A 24,171-nucleotide genomic window follows, 5' to 3' on the forward strand; every position below is an offset into this window, starting at 1 on the left:
CGCCGATTTAAAAAAGGTGAAAAAGTAATTTAGGAAATAATCGAATTAATATCTGATCGAGAGTATGGTGTTAATTATTTTGTTTGAGCTTGTGCGAAATGTAATTTCCAATCGGATCTGATTGAAGTTTATGCCGGTGTAACGGATTTTTTTCGTCCAATTTATTTTACGTTTCGACTTTCTAAAAAACGCATTTATTTCGTTTGCCAATTGAATGGGTTGGTGTGTTTTTTTTTTGTGTGCGGGTACAGAATAATGGCGTACGGTGTAAGATAGTTGATTTTGAGTTTTGCCTGGAGCTCGGAAATTACAGCTGACCCGGCCATTTTCTCTGGTTACAGTCGACCACAAATCGCTATATATTATATGTGCCATAAATATCAGTCAACGTGACAAACGACACACTAACAGACCAATACCACAATTATATTCTATGGCGAATATGCCCAGTACGTCAATGGCCTTTGTTGTACTTATGTCTCTTCATGTGTTTGCCATGTAAATTTTCATTTGTAAAATATATTTGCTGTGTGTGCCACTTCAAACTACTTGTTTTACATTAATATAACGGCACGACTGGTTACCTAATCCCGGCATTAAATATACTTAAACCAAAATTGCTTTTACTTTAGCTTATGTTAACTTGCAAAGTTTACCGATTTCGAAGTGTTACACCTACATTGTCGCCGTTCAAAATCTTTGCATTCTTCCTGCTAACCTTGAAATGGAAGCTGGAAGGACAAAATAAATCTTCCGAACCACTTTTTATAGTTTCGTAATTGTAGGTTAACCCAATTAATTATTCTGGCAATAAAAAAATGTACAACTTGAAATATAAAATATTTATGAACTAAACCAAAATTGATTTTACTTTAATTTACGTTAACTTACAAAGTATGCCGATTTGTAACTGTAACATGGGATTGGATGCTAAAAAGGGACAAATTAGTCTTCTAAATAACTTTTTATAGTTATGTAGTCGGGGGTTGTTCACTCAATTAATTATTCTGGTAATAAAGAAATGTACAACTTGGAAAATAAAATGTTTAAAATTAAACAAAAAGTGCTTTTATTTTAATTTATGTTGACTTACAAAGTTTGCCAATTTCAGAGTGTTACAACTACAATTTGGCGGTTCAAAATAATTTCTTTCTTCTTTCTAACATTGGAATGTGGATGCTAAAAAGGGAAAAATTAGTCTTCTAAAAAGCTTTTTATAGTTTCGTAGTCAGGGGTTGTTAATTAATTATTCTGGTAATAAAGAAATGTGTAAATGGTAAAATAAAATGTTTAAAAATTAAACAAAAAGTGCTTTTATTTTAATTTACGTTAACTTACAATGTTTGCCGATTTCAAAGTGTAACATCTACAATTTGTCGGTTCAAAATATTTTTTTTTTCTTCTTTCCAACGGAATTAGAAAATAAAAATGGAAAAATAATTGTTCTAAATATCTTTTTATAACTTAATTAATTATTCTAGTAATAAAGACATGTATAACTTGGGAAATAAAACGTTTAAAAATTAAACAATAAATGTTTTTACTTTAATTTACGTTAACTTACAAAGTTTGCCTATTTCGAAGTGTAACATCTACAATTTGGTGATACAAAATTTTACCTTTCTTCTTTCTAACGTTGGAATTGGAAGCTAAAGAGGGAAAAATAAATCTCCTAAATAACTTTTTGGTTTCGTAGTCGTGGGTTGTTAACTCGATTAATTATTCTGGCAATAAAGAAATGTACAACATGGAAAATAAAATGTTTAAAAATTAATTAAAAAGTGTTTTTACTTTAATTTACGTTAATTTACAGAGTTTGTTGATTTCAAAGTGTCTACAAGTTGGCGGTTCTTCTTTCTAACATTGTATGCTAAAAAGGAAAAAAAATAAATCTCCTAAACAACTTTTTATTTTCGTAGTCATGGGTGGTTAACTCAATTAATTATTCTATTAATAAATAAATGTACAACTTGGGAAATAAAATGTTTATAAACTAAACCAAAATTGCTTTTAATTTAATTTCCTTTAATTTATAAAGTTTTCTGATTTCAAAATATTACATATAATTGTCGGTTCAAATTTTTTTCTTGTTAAAGTTGGAATTAAAAGCTAAAAGGATAAAGATAAATCTTCTAAATAATTGTTTATAGTTTATTGTGGGTTAACCCTATTAATTAATTTGGTAATAACTTCAGAAAAAAAAAGTGTTTATAAAGCAAACAAAAACTTTGCCGATTTCGAAGTGATACTTGAACTTTGTCGCCGTTCAAAATGTTTCCCTCCTCCTTGCTGACGTTGGAATGGGAAGCTAAATAGGGAAAAATAAATCATCAAGAAACATTTTTTATAGTTTCGTAATTGTAGGTTAACCCAATTAATTATTCCGGTAATAAAGAAATTTACAACATGAGAAATAAAGTGTTTATGAACCCTACGTGCGCATAAAACGTATGTTAAGAGGGGTAAAATGTGACAAATAAATTATCAATCCCTTCATGCGTCCGGGACCGATTCAATGGCCTTTATAAATTATAATTCTCAAGTAACTTTTGACACAAGGCATTCAAGTCAAACATGTTTTGGAATTGGTACAAAAGCAATGCGACCTGTGTGATATTTTTTTTCCTGGGGACACGGCGGATGAATACTTTTAATTTTTGTGGTCAGGCCACCCCATTCAGGTAGGTCCGAGGGACTACGGTGTTAATACTTCGAATTATTGTAAAAATTCCTGTTCCTATACGAGGAATTTAAATGATTCGGGCTTAATAATTTTTATTGTCGGATCATGGTAATGCTCGACGTCGCAATACCCCTCCCCGAATTCCCGAACGACATCGGTAATTTCTTTAATTAATAATTTTTACGTTTTGAATAATTAATTTCTGGCCAATGAATATTCAAGGGTACGGAGGTGAATGTTGAAAACAATTTAGCGTTCGCGTTGCCATTTTAGTCGACTTTGGAGTTGTCTACATGTGTGTTTAACCTTAGGTTAAAAGGCATAAAAGTTTCTAATCAATTATGCAAATGGTCCTACAATTTCGTCCTCGAAGCTTGACCATGGATTGCTTTCTCTAATTCCGCCGCACGGAAAAAAAACTTGTAAGTTCCAATTGTTATGAAAAGCATTATCTAACGAAAATTACAATAACCAGCCGGTAGAATTAAGAAAAAAAAACCGTGATTTATCGGCATTAAATGGAAATGACGCGGAGTAGGAGACGCTCCTTCAAATTCTTTGGGAAAGACGTACGCGGCGACGTTTCGGTTTCACCATTATGCGATATATTTATGGGCAGCGGATGAATAAAAAGATCTTCCTCGGGTCCGTGGATGCTTGGCGGCCCTACATCATTTTAACATAATAGAAGAATGGATGGCTTTCAGATTTATGTCATCTTTGGACCGTATCAAAGTTTGTAGCGATAAAGAACACAATGAGCCGAGACGCGGTCCGATATTATAATATTGAATTAATCCGGGGATGCAGGTATCTAAAATTTTGGACCGTGCAGCCAAAGATCAAACGTTGTTCCTTGAGTCATCAGCGTTGCCGGTTCATTTGTTAAGCTAAATGCCCCCGTTAATAAGCGTTTGTGTTGGAGGGTTAGATGGGAACAGATGCGGACGAAGTCAAGTTATTACGGTATATCAGGTGTGTGCTTTGAGATCACACGGATCTTTGTAGTCGGCTTACGGTTTTTTATTGTAATTGCATTAGAGTTCTCTTGTTAAAAACCGTGCTCATGAGCGTTTACCTTTTACTAAAGGGTTAATGCCGAAACGGCGTATCATAAAATACGTTTTAAGATCATAGAGGATGAGATGCGAAGCTGCAAAATTAATTTCTTTTCAATAAACACGGCGATGATTTGCGAAGCATACATTTCCCATTTTCCGGTTTATTCGCTTAGTGTGCAACTGATATCCGTTAGTTAATTTGTTCTGTGCCGCCAGAAACCCTGTCTAAATTCCTGAGAACCTTGGATGAGGACAATTTAATTTCAAATGACTTACAATTTGCTTAGACAATCTACACGTACAAAGGAATTTAATTCATGACCCCGTGGTTTAATTATTTCGCAGGTGTAATTACAAGTGGAGGAATACGTGTACTATCTCATTCGAATTGAGGAAAAACCAAATTGTCTGGGGGCCCTCCATCATTATCCTTTTGCAAAGGCACATCTTAGTCAACGTTGTGATGAAAATTGCGGCGGCTCTACGAAATAATTCCGACCGGTGGACAGTTTTTAAATAAATTCGTACATGCATGGCCGTAGGCAAGGCACAAAGGAATATCTTTATGTAGTTTTTCCTCGCGTTTGATGGCTAAACGTACTCCACAAAGCAAAACACACCAACATGCAACAATCACACCGCGTCGCAATAAATTAAGGCCCTTTGTGAGTCGGCGTAAGGCCATTCAGGCCTCAGTAGACGATAGGGTTCATTAAATCCGTTATCGCAACTTTCAAGTCGTTTCTGCAGGGAAACTTTTAAATTTATTTCACTTATCGTTATTCCGAAGACGACGGGCGGCTCTCATTTCAGCACTACGCCCGTTAAAGCCATACTCGAGACTTGCTACTAACGGCTACCACAGCTCCGCACTTAATCAACCACCTATTTTTAATAGTCCAGACACATACAAGTGCTAAATCCATCGGCGAAAGCCTCGTGGTGATATATCGAGTTCGGCGATTTCCATTAAAAACCATTAAAACCATTATGTACAATCACCGATCGCTAATTCTTTCAAATTAGCCCTAATTAATTAATGAACAAGACCGTCATGGCTTAAAACTTTCCAACTAAAGTCTACTTTTGTCCTCCCGCAGCTCTGCCCAAGTGAAAACGTTTTTATTGCTTTAATTATAAAAGTCCATTTAATGATTTAGGAAGGAACGACGGTTCATTCTTAACGTACACTTGAACAATTTTTGTAGGATTGAGCTCACATATTATTGTTTTTCATGTGTAATTGTAAAAAAATCGTAATGAAAGCACAACGACTTATTAAAAATAATATATTACACTTCAGTGAAAAGGTGTAATCCTCGGTGATGATATACACGATCTCCATTAAGTAATAAATTCGTAATTCGACATAATAACGTCAGGAGTCTTTTAAAAAAGCATTAATCAAACGCTGGAATCAATATTGGGAGTCAATTATCAAAAAAAAAAAAAGAAGAAAAAAATACAATATTAAAAATGTATTTTTGTTTCGTCATCGTGTGATGTAACTGACCTAGATCAAGGTGGCTGGTTGTCATACGGATAATAAATGGTGAGGCGAAGCCATAGAATAAAGATATGACAAGCGTGTAACAGGAGAGTAATGACTGGACGATTGAAAACGTCTTCATGAAACAAATTTGTGTTCTTTTATATAAGGAATTTCCCCGTGTCATGATACATAAATTTATTTGAAATATTTATTACAAAAAAAAAAAAAAAACTCACACACGTACGTCAACCGCTAAAATACCTGTGAAATGTCGCAATTGTTTCGCAAATATTAAACTCGTCTCGTGAGGTGCGGAACGAAACATTTTTTTTGTTCCGAATGCACGGCTCGTGGACCGTTGGATGAAAAACTGTTTGCCGGGCGCAAAGCTCAACGGACAAGGAGATATATTGAAGGTATCCGCGACAGGCGACAAAATTTCCGTATCATCCCTCCAAAATGATTTATTTTATATCTGTAACATACAACTAAAATCCCATTTCCTGGAGCGTGATCTTCTGCGGCGATAAATAGCCCGAATAAAATAAAAAAATATACAGCTGCGCGGCTAATCTCCGGAAGAACACCTTAATTCTGGGGGAGCGTAGATCGGAATCCCATCCTGATATGTGGATGTCTCCGTGCAAAGCCCCAGCGAAGCCGGGGGGACCCGTCCGGGCAGGGCACCCGGCTGATTCGGGAAATTTACGGCGACAAATTCCCACATATTATGCCGCGGGAGGCCGAAGGAACACCGCGGTGTCACGCCCGTTTACATCACGCTTTGCTGGTCCGACGGTCCGGACTTCCATTGCGTACATGCGGAGACGTACCCCACACCTACTCCACCTCTTCCATTTTTTAACATGCGATACACTTTCTTGTTGCCTATGTTAGCGTTTAGTTTTTATCCAGGAAAATCGTCGTTGGAGGACTTGATGTAACTAATTATGTTGGGCTGGCGTCAACCCCACGAAGACAATTAATAACCCATTTAATCAATTCTTAGTGCATCAACAAGAAGCTACGTTGTTGAAACGCCGGATTAAAGCCATCCTTCGTTGTATCAATTTCTGCTTGCAACACTGAGAAGCAGTTGACACTATTTTGAATCAAACGCTGATTAGAAACCTCAAATTTTTAATCAAATTTCTCACACAACCGTAAATCAATTCGTGATTAGGACCAACGATCGATCCCCCTAATACGCAAACATTGAAAATTATTAATTTACAACGAGACGGATGTGACATATTACGAACAAACAGAAATGGAAATCCACTTTAATAAAAGTAAAACATTCGGAATGTTATTTTGGCTAAAGCCAAGGGGTAAGGTAGAGTAAAATTGCGACACCTGTGATCGCCATCTGTCTTCCACCCTGACATTTTCTTGCAATTAACATGTTTGTCTTTGCTGTTCCCCTTTTACGCCCTTTTGCGTTCTCTTTTTGGTACGCACAGTTGTCCAAAATTGCACTCAATTTAAAACTCAACATTGTTCTTTTAATGGCTAACAATGGGCACAAAAATTTGATTGTTTGACACCCCCTTATTTAATTTTTAACTCTGCATTTTTTCCCATTTACAAATCATTTAAAAAAATTTTAACACTCCGTATATGGTTCATAAAAATTAATAATAATCATTGTTCAGTTATTTAAATTGTTCATCAAAATTTGTAGTGAAATATTTTATAATGTTTGTTTTTATGAAATTACTTTACGGTGAAACTTTTTAATCCCGTCAAGACCGTGGATCACTGTGCGAAGGAGAAGCAAACCAGGAGCAGAGCCAGGGCTGCAATTCCGAAATAAAATATCGCTCCTCTTCGTTCTAATTATTTTATAGCGCACAAATCTTCATAATTAATTAGAAAGTGCAATAAAGAAAGGGTTGGATTAGAAAATGTACTTTTATTCAATTACAATACCGGGGTAAGAATATGAACCCGCCGGGGCCATATTTCATTAAGATGAAGTTAAAAATTAGAAATGATGATGTAACGACCCCTTTGATACTGCCACAGAACGGCACTTTTCTAGGAGCGTTGTAATTAGAATTTGAGACGTGAAATATGTACCTACTGAAAAAGACATTCAGTACACACAATTTTTTATTCATCCCTAGAAGAGTGTAAAATATTGTGGCTCCATTCAATTCGAACATTCCGATCGAGTCCCCGAAGGGTCTTGTTCAATCGCCCTGTATGTGAGACATCAGTGGCACCGAACACGATGTAAATGAAAGTTTCGAGTGTAATCAGAAGAAAAGCAATGGTAGTGTCCTCCTCTCTCTCGGCTTACACCTAATACTTGATATATGTGGGCCAATAAATTACCTCACAGCCCCTTACGCGTCGCACATAATATATGGCTGTTTAATTGCAAAGGGATTCTTGGTTATACATCAGTTTCACGTGGAAAAAATTGTACTCCGTCGCTGTATAACTAATTGTCTTAATTTATTGCTAATCCAGATATATAAGACATTAACTGCCTTGGATTCGTCTTATTAGATGTGTCGGTGGTTTAACAGTTTCAATGTTTTTTTTTATTTTACAGTCATGGAGGAGTGTTGATGATGCTACCGAAGTGGTCGAACTTGACAAAAGAGAAATTAAATTTACATTAAAATAACCGCCGTGGGAAGGGGGCGGTTTGTGGTGTAAATGAATCAATCATGCGGTTATTAACGTTTGACAGGCTGGAAGTGAATACAAGTTGGAAAAGTAGAAAATATGATTCGCATGAACAAAAGCCGGGAGAATGCGATGAGGGTACCTCCACACCATGATCGAAACAGTGTCCATAAGAATATTCCGGTCACACAGCCAATTCCCAAAGGTGGGGGTATCAGTATTTCAATAGCGGCCAATTTTTCGCATCCAACGTAGTAATAGAAATATAACGAACCCTTTTGACTTTATGATCGGTCTAATGGCAATTAGCGGGATCCTCGCTTCCAGAGTCTCCGGAGACCGGAGGGGCGATACCCGGCTCTATACGCCTAATTATGAGTTTTGGTCGAGGACGCTCGTCCAGGCATCGAACCACACACAACAGACACGGGGGTATGAAATCCTAAGCCGCTTTGCGCGTTCCGCCGAGAGACGCAAGTGTTGGATTACATTTGCCAATTACGCGATGCGTGGCGGGAATTAACGCGCGTCGACGGCACGCCTGCCCTCCTTGATTGACAGCCCCCCGATAAATGATCGTCTCGGCTCTCTCCTTGAGATTACGATTTGTCATACCAGTGGAATTGGCGGCTTTAATTGCTCTTATCGTATTAGCGTCCCACTGCTTTCCCATACAAACCTCGCATCCCTTTCCTTTTGTTTTGTTTTTTGTGTTACGCTTTCCTAATGTTTTTCAAAGTATTTGTCGAATCCATGTTGGATGTTAGATTTTAAAAGAGTGACGTTAAAATACCAAGGCTCTCCATCTTAAGTTAGGTGAACTTGTTGACTCTATTAGTCAAAAATATTATTCTTCTATGTTTAGTGAAATATAATGTCTTAATTATTATTGCTTGACTATCACTAAATTACAAAAATCAACAAAGATCTATATTAAGCTGTGTGACTTGTTGCCTCTATTGGTCACAAATATATCTCTCTTTATTGAGTGAAATGTAATGAAATGTCTGAATTATTATTGCTTGACTATCACTATTTTTTCTTCTGTTTTATATTTTTCTTGTACAAAGTTTCTCTATTTGACTCAACGTTGGACATTAAAGTACAAACATGCTTTTTGAAGAGTGTCACTAAATAACAAAAATCAACAAAGACTCTCTATTTGAAGGTGTATAAACTTGTTGCCTCTATTGGTCAAAAATATATCCTTCTTTGTTGAGTGTAATGTAATGTAATGTCTTACTTATTATTGCTTGACTATCACTATTCTTTCTTCTGTTTTATATTTTTCTTGTACAAAGTTTCTCTATTTGACTCAACGTTGGATATTAAAGTGCAAACATGCTTTTTGAAGAGTGTCACTAAATAACAAAAATCAACAAAGACCTCTATTTGAAGCTGTATAAACTTGTTGCCTCTATTGGTCAAAAATATATCCTTCTTTATTGAGTGAAATGTAATGTCTGAATTATTATTGCTTGACTATCACTATTGTTTCTTTTGTTTCACATTGTCCTTGTACAAAGTTTCTCTATTTCACTCAACATTGGATGTTAAAGTATAAACATACTTTTTGAATAAGATCACTAAGTTGCAAAAGTCAACTAAGACCTCTATTTGAAGCTGTATAAACTTGTTGCCTCTATTGGTCAAAAATATATCCTTTTTTGTTGAGTGATATGTAATGAAATGTCTGAATTATTATTGCTTGACTATCACTATTCTTTCTTCTGTTTTATATTTTTCTTGTACAAAGTTTCTCTATTTGACTCAACGTTGGATATTAAAGTACAAACATGCTTTTTGAAGAGTGTCACTAAATAACAAAAATCAACAAAGACCTCTATTTGAAGCTGTATAAACTTGTTGCCTCTATTGGTCAAAAATATATCCTTCTTTATTGAGTGAAATGTAATGTAATGTCAGAATTATTATTGCTTGACTATCACTATTATTTCTTTTGTTTCACATTGTCCTTGTACAAAGTTTCTCTATTTCACTCAACATTGGATGTTAAAGTATAAACATACTTTTTGAATAAGATCACTAAGTTGCAAAAATCAACTAAGACCTCTATTTGAAGCTGTATAAACTTGTTGCCTCTATTGGTCAAAAATATATCCTTCTTTGTTGAGTGATATGTAATGAAATGTCTGAATTATTATTGCTTGACTATCACTATTCTTTCTTCTGTTTTATATTTTTCTTGTACAAAGTTTCTCTATTTGACTCAACGTTGGATATTAAAGTGCAAACATGCTTTTTGAAGAGTGTCACTAAATAACAAAAATCTACAAAGACCTCTATTTGAAGCTGTATAAACTTGTTGCCTCTATTGATCAAAAATATATCCTTCTTTATTGAGTGAAATGTAATGTAATGTCTGAATTATTATTGCTTGACTATCACTATTATTTCTTTTGTTTCACATTGTCCTTGTACAAAGTTTCTCTATTTCACTCAACATTGGATGTTAAAGTATAAACATACTTTTTGAATAAGATCACTAAGTTGCAAAAATCAACTAAGACCTCTATTTGAAGCTGTATAAACTTGTTGCCTCTATTGGTCAAAAATATATCCTTCTTTGTTGAGTGATATGTAATGAAATGTCTGAATTATTATTGCTTGACTATCACTATTCTTTCTTCTGTTTTATATTTTTCTTGTACAAAGTTTCTCTATTTGACTCAACGTTGGATATTAAAGTACAAACATGCTCTTTGAAGAGTGTCACTAAATAACAAAAATCAACAAAGACTCTATTTGAAGCTGTATAAACTTGTTGCCTCTATTGGTCAAAAATATATCCTTCTTTATTGAGTGAAATGTAATGTAATGTAATGTCAGAATTATTATTGCTTGACTATCACTATTGTTTCTTTTGTTTCACATTGTCCTTGTACAAAGTTTCTCTATTTTACTCAACATTGGATGTTAAAGTATAAACATACTTTTTGAATAAGATCACTAAGTTGCAAAAATCAACAAAGACCTCTATTTGAAGCTGTATAAACTTGTTGCCTCTATTGGTCAAAAATATATCCTTCTTTGTTGAGTGATATGTAATGTCCTACTTATTATTGCTTGACTATCACTATTCTTTCTTCTGTTTCACATTGTCCTTGTACAAAGTTTTTCTATGTGACTCAACGTTGGATGTTAAAGTACAAACATACTTTTTGAAGAGTATCACTAAATTACAAAAATCAACGAAAACTCTATTTTAAGCTGCGTAAACTTGTTGCCTCTATTGATCAAAAATATATCCTTCTTTGTTGAATGAAATGTAATGTATTCTCTGAATTATTATTAATTGACTATCACTATTCATTCTTCTGTTTTACATTGTCCTTGCACAGAGTTTTTCTATATGATTCAACTTTGGGTGTTAAAGTACAGACATGGTTTTTCAAGGGTGTCACAGTATTACCCACATGAATAAAGATTTTAAACTATGTGAACTTGTTGCCTCTATTGATCTAAAATATATCCTTCTTCGTTGAGTGAAATCAAATGGAATGTATGAATTATTATTGCTTGACTATCAGCATTGTACCAAGTTTCTTTAGCTAGCTCAACATTAAATATTAAAGTACAAAGTTACTTTTTCAAGAGTGTCGTTAATGTACCAACACCAACAACGACTCCCTACTTTACATTGTCTGAATTTGGTGTCTGCGTGGGTGAATACGTATGCTTTTCCGTTGAGTGAAACGCAATGTAGCGTCCCAACAAATATTGCACCGTACCATTATTATAAATATAGTAACACCAAATACTTATTGAGACTTGACACGTTCGGAGCGTGCGCCCGGCAGTAACACCCCGTAATACAACACTCTTGCGAACCGGGCCGGAAGTATTCGTGCAAAAACAACAATGGCAATAATTACGGGAATAATAATGGCATTCGAGCCGGATTAGGCTTTGGGGGTCCGATTGACTTGTTTGTGCGGTGTACATGCGTGCGTTCGCAACAAAGCAATTATCCCGATGTCGGTGAGATCATTGGGAGCCGTGCGTCGGATGCGTGAGAGCGCCCTGCTCCGTTTTATTGTTTATTGACGGACAAGCGTTTCGGGGAGGCAGACTGAGAAATGTCAATCATACAATGACGGGGCGTGAGCTCGCCGTTCTCGACCGTGTTAATTTTTGATGCACATATCGATAATTATATGGTTCGCGAGCTTTTCTCTGACTCCGTCATGTGGAAACGTGCATGGGTGTTGCTGGGACTCTTTTAACTAGTCATTTTTGGATTCCACCTCTTTAACACAATGGGGACGTGCCCCTTTAAATTTGTCTTTATCGATGATTTGTAAAGATCTTCGTTTCGAACTAACAAACTATAGACCCATTGACTATTTAATGTTCTATTTGAAAGAAGCTTTATTTAAGCCAGTTTTTATCATTATCTTGTGCATATTTCTTAATTGTGATGGAAATATCTTGTCCAATAATAATGGCATCTTGATTAGATAATAAATTAACTTTAGTTTTGAGTTTAAAAATGTGTAATTTAATTTTATCTCCCGTGTTAATTAAGGATTATCTTGCTAAGAACACATATGGAAATATATCATTAGCCCTTTCTAAAGCTCATTATTTCAAACTAACAAAATATGACTACTTAAAATCATATTTGATAAAAGCTTTACTTAAATCAATTTTTATAATTATCCTGAGTATATTTCTTAATTGTGATGGAAATATATTTTCCAATAATAACGACAACTTGATTAGATAATAAATTAACTTTAGTTTTGAGATTAAAAATGTGTAATTTAATTTTATCTCCCGTATTAATTAAAGACTATCCTGTTAAGTACACATATGGAAATGTATCATTAGTGCTTTCTAAAGCTTTTCATTTCAAACTAAGAAAATGTGATCTATTGACTATTTTAAATAATATTTGTAAAAGCTTTACTTAAACCAACTTTTATAATTATCCTGAGAATATTTCTTAATTGTGATGGAAAGATATTTTCTAATAACAATGGCAACTTGATTAGATAATAAATTAACTTTAGTTTTGAGGTTAAAAATGTGTAATTTAATTTTATCTCCCGTGTTAATTAAGGACTATCTTGTTAAGAACACATATAGAAATATATCATCAGTGCTTTCTAAAGCTCATTATTTCAAACTAACAAAATATGACTACTTAAAATCATATTTGATAAAAGCTTTAATTACATCAATTTTTATAATTATCCTGAGTATATTTCTTAATTGTGAGGGAAATCTTTTTCAATAATAAAGGCAACTTGATTAGATAATGAATTAACTTTAGTTTTAAGTTTAAAAATGTGTAATTTAATTTTATCTCCCGTGTTAATTAAGGACTATCCTGTTAAGTACACATATGGAAATATATCGTCAGTGCTTTCTAAAGCTTCTTTCATTTCAAACTATCAACATGTGAATCTATTGACTGTTTAAAATCATATTTTATAAATATGACAAACTAATAAAATATGAAACAATTTCCTACATAAAATAATATTTAATAAAAGCTTTACTTATATATTTTCTTTTTCTATCACATTCTGGGGCACATTTCAATAATGTCTAATGTAGATTAGTTAAAAATTGATTCTAGTTTTGACTTAATAAATATATTTTATTTTCCAGATTAAATAGGAACAATTCCATTTGGCAGTATAAACATGGAAACGTGTTATTGGTTTTCATGTGTGGGGTAGATCGTTGCGGTGTGCTTCGGTGCCGGTAAAAATCGACCAAAAATTACAGACAATTTATTATTTCCACCATTCAGAGTAACAACGACGTAGGACCACCTGTTTCATTGTTTATTAAGGGAGAAGCGTTTGGTAGGCACACTGAGAAATGTCAATCATAGAATGACGGGGCGTGAGCCGGAGCGTTTCCAGCGTGTTAATTTTTGATACGCAGCCTCGATAATTATATAGTTCGTGCATTTCCTGTAGCTTGGTCGTTTCGGTGATGGGTGGGACATCGTTATATTGAAACGTGTATGGGTGTATCTGGGACCGTTTTAACTGGACATTTTAACCTTTAACGGGCATCGAAACAATAAAATACATTTCTGTATCGTGTTAATTAACAGGAATGTGATGGAAGGAAGATCGGTTAACAGTGGGAATAATGAATGTTTATATGCAAAACAAATTTGTATAATCTCTCGAATAGAAGTTGGACGGTTGTTGGGAAAATGTCACAGTTAATTGTTCGAGAAAGGAGAAAATCTAAGAAGTTGTAGGTAACGTACGGCATTGGTGTCTCGCTCACGATCCGAACATCAAATTCGACACAAACACTATTACTGGAATCCTTAAAAGGAATTAAAAGCCCTGTAAGAGTAATTACGTTAATAGCCTTAACACCTACATTCCGTACGAAACAAAAGTAAAAACGACGTTGATCGACTGTCCGAGCAAAAAACATGAAACGGCACAAAAATAATGCAATTTAGGAATGAAGTAAAGTAAGTTTAATTTAATGGTAAGTTATATGGCTTTGTGCGCCGTAATGTGGGTATGTTTAAAGCAAATGAAACATAAACACCACCGTCCAACACATTTCCAACGTGCTCACGTGATTTTATGTTGGTCGTTACACGCCAATCGAGCTGATTGGCTGCCGCGAATGAAGAAAAGACTGGGAGCGGACTGTGAAACAACCACTCGTCCAGGAGACCAGATCTTCCGTTTGTTTGGCTGCCTTTAACCTACTGCGTTTATCCATCGACATAATCGTCGATTTTATGGGCGCTGCCCCGTCCATTTCTAATGGCTTAAATTACCGCGTTCCCGTGTAACATAAAGACGTTAGCGAGAGATTTCCTCCATTATTATACTTTATTGGACACGGTTCTTTTTTTCCTCTCCTTTCTTATTCATAATTTACGCAGTCACATACGTTACAATTAGGCCACGGTGTTAGGATTTCGTTTAATCCTAAATGTGTTTACGGTGTCGGACAAGGAAAAATATCGATTTTGGGCTGCGATAAATCTGTCAATGGTTTTATTGGCCATTGGATTACGTTAATTTTATTTAAATGTCATTCTTAACATCAATATACATTGAGTATGTCATTCACCATTATTTTGTTAACTACATTTCCATATTTGTTTTTTATTATTAATTTCAGTATTTTCTATCAGTCATGCAACAAAAGTTTCTAAATTATTAAGGAAAAATTCCACTCTTCGGTTTCTAAAGTGAAAGTACTTAAAAGTTTGTTAAACCACAATTATGAGAACACTATGCATATTTCAAGACTCAGGAAACGTTAAAGATTGGCAAACCTCTAGAAGACCAGTATCAATAACAATTGAAGAGATTACCACAAATAAATTTAATTTTTTTAATTAATTTAGTTTTAGTTAGTTTTTTAGCACATTTAGAAGCAATATTATTTCAGAACTAATGAAGCATTTATAAATAATGACCATCATCTCGTGTCAGTCATTTTTTTTAACCCAAATTTTAAATTATTAATTAATTTTTGACACATTTAGGAGTATTCTTATGTAAATTTCAATTATTTTTAAAGTCAACTTACTGGATAAATTTCTAAATTAGATAAAAATTGATAAATAATTTCATTAGTTTTCAAAGCCAAATTTTTATTAATTAATTTATTTTCAATTAGTTAATGACACAATTAGGAGTATTATTATGTCAATTTCGTTTATTTTTAAGGTCAACTTAATTGATAAATTTCAGAACTAGTGAAAAATTGGTAAATATTATTTATAATCACCTCATATCAATAAATTTCATTGTTTTCAAAGCCAAATTAATTAATTTAGTTTTAATTAGTTTTTTAGCATATTTAGGATGATTATGTCAATATCAGTAATTTCTAAAGTCAACTTACTTGACAAATTTTAGAACTAGTGAAAAATTGGTAAATAATGACGATCACCTCATGTCAATCAGTTTCATTTGTTTCAAAGTCAAATTTTTGTTAATTAATTTAATTTTAATTAGTTTTTAGGGCATTTAAGAGTAATCAATTAAGTTTAGGAATTAGGTAAAAATTGATATATGATGTCAATCATCTCATGACAATGATTTTCATTTGTTTCAAAGTTAATTTTTTACTGATTAATTTAGTTTTAGTTAGTTTTTTTACATATTTAAGAGGATTATTATGTCAATTTCATTAATTTTTAAAGTCAACTTACTTAATAAATTCCAGAACTAGAGAAAAATTGATAAATAATCTCAGGTCAATCAATATTCATTTGTTTTCAAAGTCAAATTTTTATTAACTAATTTAATTTTAGTTAGTTTTGAGCACAGACAGTACCATTTATTTTTAAAGCTAACTTATAGGATAAATTTCAGAATTAGGTAAAAATTGATATATGATGTCAATCATCTCATGTCAATCATTTTAACTTGTTTCAAACTGAAATTTTTACTGATTAATTTAGTTTTATTTAGTTTTTTTTTTTGCATATTTAGGTGGATTATTATGTCAATCTCATTAATTTTTAAAGTCAACTTACTTGATAAATATCAGGTACAATAAAAAATTGATAAATAATGTCAATCATCTCATGTCAATCAGTTTCATTTGTTTTAAAAGCGAAATTTTTATTGATTCATTTAATTTTAGTAGGTTTTTTAGCAAATGTAGTAGTTCCAATTATTATATTATATAATTGATTTATTTGATCAATTTCGATCGATTTCAATTATGTGAAACATGTCGATCAAATTCATTTATTTTAATTAAAATTTTGGGATAACTATTCAATTTGTTTCCCAATGTTTCAACCCAGTGAAAAATAAGTTGGATGCAATTTACTTTAACTATTTTAATATTTTTTATCGTAGAAGGCAATAAATAAAAATAATTAAATAAATTTAAAATCAAGTTGAAGTTGTATATAAAATCTGTCGTAATTTCACTAATTTATATTCTTTGTTGGAGAGATTCATTTTAATAACAGAAAAATTTAAAATAAACCGTCCAAAACATTCATCCCGATAATGGGCCAAAGAATTTATGACATTATCAACAATGTTTATTTTTTATTTTTTGTTCGGGGACAGGCAAACTTATCTGCTACCAATAAGTCGTACGCGCAGATTTATTAATACGAACTTGTTTATTTCCGAATTAAAATAAATACAAGAGATTTGCCTTAAATATTTCAACAGACGCGATTTATCACTTTCAAGTACCTACTTTATTTTATTATCAGCCATCTATCTCGCTGGCAGTTTTCAACACGAATTCCGCTAAAATTATTAATCGCCGCACCGTCATTATTACATCGACATTTTAAATCTACTTTTTATATTCGCTCTTTTAAAATAAACTGTATTTTAAAGTGTGCACTTTATCATCTCTTGATTTTCATGCGAGGAAGCTGTACATCAACTCGAACGGTTACTACTTTTCCATAAATATTAAATTAAATTTGAATGAAACAACATTTTTTTTTTAATATTATTATCTCCTCCAAAAACGGTCGATCCCGTGAAGCGTTTCGGGGCACCATACCGTGTGTGGTGTGTATTTTGTTGGAATTTTTGGGGCCGTACCAGCGTTAAATTTATTGGTCGGTAAACTACCACTGTCTGTCCATCAATATAATTGCTGATTCAAATTAGAGTCAATTTTAAAGATGCACATGATTGGCCACAACGGCATGGCAATCTTTAAACAAAATGGTTTTACAACGTATAATTACCTACCAAACGGTTATTTATTTCAGTAGGACGCCTTGTATTTAATCGTTCAATTATAATTGGAGCTGTTGAAACACGTTCGTGGAATTAATTTTTGTCGAGTTACCCGGCTTTTAACGATCAAAATATTTTGCCTTTAAATTTCATATTTAAATTAGTGGTGTGCGCTCGCGCTGATCGTATTTTATGGGCTGACTTTTATGTCCAGCTTTATTTTATTGCTTAGTGATCGTATAAGTTTAATTATGAATTTTATACTTGTATGCTCCTCTTTATTTTGCCATTAGTGAAAAAAGAAGCTGCTTTTTTTGTCGTTCTTTTTCGAAGTTTGAGAGCTTTAATGGCTAATCAAAATTCTGAACGTTCTGAAATATGTTTTTTTTTTATATAATATTGATGGTTTAGACGTTAGAAAAAATGCAGGAATATTTCTGGATCTGTATGATACATATTTAAAAATCCGGCGGTGAATTTTTAAATCTCAAAATTAATGTACCTCCTGACTTCCCTCAAGAGATGCAGGGGGTAAGTTTTTATTATGAATTAAAAAAAAAATTACACAAATCTAAACATACAAACATATTTTTAGTAGCAAAAGTAGGAGTTCCTAGAGAGGATTTCAAAGATACCCTCCACCTGGAAGAAGATAGGGGTACCAATCACCAGTGTTTTTCCCTCACGGAATAAAATTTTGATTATGAGTATGTTTATATAGAAATGCATACCTCTAATTAAATGCAATAAAAAAAATTATATTTTATTTAAAATAATTACACTATATTCTTTCTACAATTATACCCAAATTTAAATAATTTGTACTTAAATCTTAAATGCTCAATATGACTGTTCACAGAAAAAATATATACTTATATTTTAGGTAGTTTTTTTAGCATATTTAGGAGAATTATTATGTCAATTTCATTTATTTCTAAAGTCAACTTACTTTATAAATTTCAGAACTAGTGAAAAATTGATAATCAATGACAATCAACTGAGGTCGATCAGTTTCATTAGTTTTCAAAGACAAATTTTTATTAATTAATTTAGTTTCAATTAATTTTTTACACATTTAGAAGTATTATTATGTCAATTTCTATTATTTTTTAAAGCCATAAATTTCATTAGTTTTCAAAGCCAAATTTTTATTAATTAATTAAGTTCTAGTTAGTTTTTTAGCATAATAACAAAGATTATGTCAATTTCATTTATTTTTAAAGTAAACTTACTGGATAAGTTTCAGAACTAGTGAAAAATTGGTAAATAAAGACAATCATCTCATGTCAATCATTAATTTTTAAGGCAAATTTTTATAAATTAATTTAGTTTCAATTAGTTTTAATACATTTATAAGTAGTATTATGTCAATTTCATTTATTTTTACAGTCAACTAACTTGGTAAATTTCAGAACCAATGAAATATTGATAAATTATGATATTCACTCAAGTCAATCAATTTCATTAGTTTTCAAAGCCAAATATTTATAAATTAATTTAGTCTTAGTTATATTTTTAGCATATTTAGGAAGATTATTATGTCAATTTCATTTATTTTTGGAGTCAACTTACATAATAAATATCAGAACTAGTGAAATATTGGTAAATAATGACAATTATCTCATGTCAATCAATTTCATTAGTTTTAAAGCCCAATTTTTATTAATTAATTTAGTTTTAGTTAGTTTTTTAGCATATTTAAGAAAATTATTATGTCAATTTCATATATTTTTAGAGTCAAGTTACTTAACTTTCAGAACTAGTGAAAAATTGATAAATAATGACAATAATTTCATGTCAATCTCATTAGTTTTCAAAGCCCAATTTTTACAAACTAATTTAGTTTTAATTAGTTTTTTAGCATATTTAGGAAGATTATTATGTCAATTTCAGTTATTTTTAGAGCCAACTTACTTAATAAATTTCTGAATTAATGAAAAATTGGTAAATATTGACAATTATTTCATGTAAATCAATTTCATTAGTTTTCAAAGTCAAATTTTTATTAATTAATTTGGTTTCAATTAGTTTTTAACTTATTTAAATGTTAATATTTTGTTGTAATTAAATTCCACATGTCTTCATCTAAATTTTATGATATTTGGTGTTTTAATCGAGACTTCATGTCGTTCCATAAGTTTTCAATTGGATTTAGATCTGGACAGGCACCCAATCGGGAACTTTTACATGATTATCTTTTAACCAATTTTGAACAACATCGGATCCATGCTTCGGATCATTATGATACGTAAAAATCCATGTAACTGGTAAATTGTCGTTGGTACATGGTTTAATTACATCTTTCATGATGTATCTATCTGTATATGAAACAGTTCATTTTACCAATAATTTTCTGTAATAGTTATATTCTATGACAGCAAAAGGAACCCCAAAACCATAACATTTCCTCCTCCGTATTTCAAAGTTTTTGTAGTGTATCTAAGGTCCAAACTTTTATTTTGAAGACGAGGTTCGTCTTTACCATCTGGTTCTATACTATTGAAATTGGATTCATCACTCCAATGTACCCTTGGCCAAAATTCTGCAGGATAATTAATATATTTTTGTGAAAACATAAGTCTTGTTCCAATTTTTTTTGATGTACTATTTTTTGGAACAACCTAATCAGACTTATATGCATGTTTAAAGGAACATCTCAGTCGTTTTTAAGATGTGTGACAAAAAAAAGCAAAAACAAATTTACAATTAAATATTTTTATCAAAGTGTTTATTTAAATTTTGTCCTATTTCTCTGACCATCACTGTATTTGAAAATTCCAAGTGAAATTTAGATTGAAAAAATCTCCATCTATACCAGAGTATTTTTAAGCATGTTTAATAAAATTTTATAAGTACTCACATTTTAAATTATTTATTATGTATTTTAAAAATGGAAGAGTTGAAATATAACCAGTTGGAATAAAAACAAACAAGAAGTTGCGATACAATGACTCTTGTCAGTAGTTGTCAGTAAAATTTGGTAAGGGAATATAGAAATATATTTTTTCCCAAAATGATTTACCGACATCGTCAAGTTTGTCGCTGTCTTGTAGGCCGTATTCCTTGTGGTAGTCCGATTATCTGTAAAATACGGTCGCCTTTTAACATGCGCATCCGTATGTTTTGTTGTGATAGTCGTCCGATAAGAGTTTTTGGTCCGCGTTTCGGTGGCAAATCGCTACGAAACGTATCCATCATTTAACTTCTAACTGGTTCAGTTTCCTACGTGGCCCCCCCAATCGATATATCTTGTCCGCTTGCTCAGACTCGTCCCGAAAAGAAACGTAAGATTTTAATGGTGTTGTTATCAAACGGACCGTGTGCTGGAAATGATTTATGCCCGAACGAAAAAGTGAACTACGCGCGGAGAGGCACACCAAGTGGCTGACTTCGTCTGATATAAATTAGCCCGGCGTATACATCATTCGTATCTAGACCGCCATCAGACGCCGCAATAAATATTAAAATATCAATTATGAATATCAAAGTATGCTGTTGAAGGAGTCTACTACGCCTCTCACTCAGCGACTCACGGAATCGGCGACTCTTCTCTTGCTCTGTTATAAAAGACTACCGGACTTTTTCCACTTTCCGATACGTCAGCCGGACGTCACTCTCTGATACATGGACGAGGATGTGTAATAAATATTCGGACACATCAAGATATCTCCACCTCGACTATTATTATAGACAAGCTCGTTTTTTTTTAACCGACTTCTTCTCTAATTAGGTTACGAGTAATATAAACAACAACAAACGGAAAGATTTTACGATATGATCATTATAAATTATATTTACATATATTATTCCATCTTTTTTTATTCAATTATATCCTGCTGTCAAATACAACACTACGTTGTTGTTAATCGAATCACAAGATATAAGATAACAAGATTCAATGAACCGTAACACCATTATTTTAATGTTATGGAATACGAATAAATCAACTGTGTTAAGTACCGGAAATTTACGTTATATTTTAATACTTTTTGGGTTTGGAGGTGTCATACGATTTTCGTTTTGTCATTTTTTAAGTAGCAAGAATGCATTGATGAACAAAATCAAAGTCGTCTTAAATCCTGTACTAATGAAGAAATTAAGGAATATCTCGTCCAAAATTTTATTGCAACATGTTTGGAAATAAAAAATCATGGTTTCTACTTCCATATATTGAAATGTATTTCAGCATGAAAACTACTTCAAATACAAATCCAAAATGGTGACGTATTGGTTAATAGACCAAAGCATAGATCACGTTCAATTTTAAAATTATTTTAATATCCAAAATTATCTTAACTGTTAATTCTGGAAAGAATTTTTAAACAATTATAAAAAAATCTTTTTCCATAATAATTATTTTTATAAACTAACATAATATTAAAACTATAATCGTATAATAAAGTTCTTCATCCACTGTTAACAATAACTTCTATTTCAACATCATTTTAATCTTCAAAAATTATTTTAACTGGTAATTCTGGGAAAAATTTGTAAAATTTTAAAGAATTATAAAAATATCTTTTTCCATAATAATTATTTTTATAAACTAACATAATATTAAAAGTATAATCGTATAATAAAGTTCTTAATCCACTCTTTCCAATAACTTCTATTTCAAGATCATTTCAATCTTCAAAAATTATTTTAACTGGTAATTCTGGGAAGAATTTGTAAAATTTTAAAGAATTATAAAAATATCTTTTTCCATAATAATTATTTTTCTAAACTAACATAATATTAAAAGTATAATCGTATAATAAATTTCCTAATCCACTGATTCCAATAACTTATATTTCAAGATCATTTTAATCTTCAAAAATGATTTTAACTGATAATTCTGGGAAGAATTCGTAAAATTTTAAAAAATTATAAAAATATCTTGTTCCACAATAATTTATTTTTATAAACTAACATAATATTAAAACTATAATCGTATAATAAAGTTCTTAATCCACTGTTTCCAATAACTTCTATTTCAAGATCATTTTAATTTTCAAAAATGATTTTAACTGGTAATTCTGGGACAAGAAATATTTTTATAAACTAACGTAAAATTAAAAACCATAATCGTATAATAAAGTTCTCAACCCACTTTTGGGGTATCACGTTTAAAACCAAATGAACTCACAGCAATTCAAGAAATATAGACTTATATATTCGGAAAATGGTCGAATCTATGCCACGGATTGAAAAAAAATATATTATACAAAGTGTTAATATTAAATTATATAACACAGATTTAATAATTTAAAATACTTTTCATAATTAAAATTACTATATTTATGTCCAGCCAATACATGAAAAATACATGAAACATTTTATAAAATGAGAATCTATAAAACAATAATAGTAAACTAACAGTTCACATTAAATAAAAGAGTTATGGATAAAATATTTAACATTTTAAAATATTGCTATAATAATGGCCACTATTGCATATTTATATAGACAATTTTACAATAATATTCATGTATAAAAATAATTTATGAACTGGTGTTATTTGATACTAGTTTCATGTACTTGCCTATTTAATTTTTTTTAATTTAAATACATCGACCATTTAACATTTACTGTTCAACAAACAAACCCGCGATGCGAACTTGACCCAACATACATAAGCTATTTAAGTGGAGAAACGCGAGTACCGTACATTTTCCATTTCAGCTTACAATGGCCGTGAGATATTTACGGCGGAGATTTTTAAATTCCAATTAACTGCTAGCAAATTTAAAACATTTTGCAAATCCACTCTGAAATAGATAGCAATGTGGCCGAGCGGGATTAAACATTATAAGTTGTAATTTAATGTGACACCGTCGTTAATTAACGCTTACAACAAGGTAATTGTCGGCGTTGATACGGGACTCAGTTGGATTTTGCTCTCTCGTCAGGGATATTCCACTTAAAAACATTTCGCTGTTGGTTTAGGCAGATAAATTCAATTAAGCCAGTTGTTAAATAAAATACTGTTATAATATTTTTAGCTGGAAACAGTAAAACGTCACGATGTTCCAGCGATATTTTCTGTATTGACCTAGCCATAATCAACTTATAAACTTTCCCCATTTACTAATTTCTTCCGCCGAGCGGGAAAAGTAAATCTGCCAAATGATTTTCGGATAGTCGGCTAATATAAATTGACGGTAAACTTATTGACCGTCGGTAGGAATGTTTGATGAAAATAATTAGAAAACAATTACGACGTCCCCGAGGAGCAAACTCCATCCATCAAGCGTGTGTGGTACGGCGCCCAGGAGGATAAAACGCTGGTCCAGATGCAGGGGAGAGATTTCGGTTTATTCACACGGATTCCCAGGAGTATGTAGTCTCCGAATAAAGTCCGTGTGAGAGTTTGATACCGGAGGATCCCGGATCGGTCGATGGGTCCCTCTCCCACTCTCTCTCTCGCCCACCATCCACCATGAAAATTGATAAGGGGTCAGTTTGATTATACAGTCGAACTCTTTGATAACTACTCTAGCCTCTACTTTTACTCAGATGCCTGCGTATAATTTAATCATTATGGTTTAAGTATAGTGTACCGCAATTGCGTTGTGTATTGCTTCATATATTCAACGTGATTTATGGAGATGTTTA

The sequence above is a fragment of the Aethina tumida genome, chromosome 1 (genome assembly GCF_024364675.1).
Source record: "Aethina tumida isolate Nest 87 chromosome 1, icAetTumi1.1, whole genome shotgun sequence".
NCBI classification, from domain to species: Eukaryota; Metazoa; Arthropoda; class Insecta; order Coleoptera; family Nitidulidae; genus Aethina; species Aethina tumida.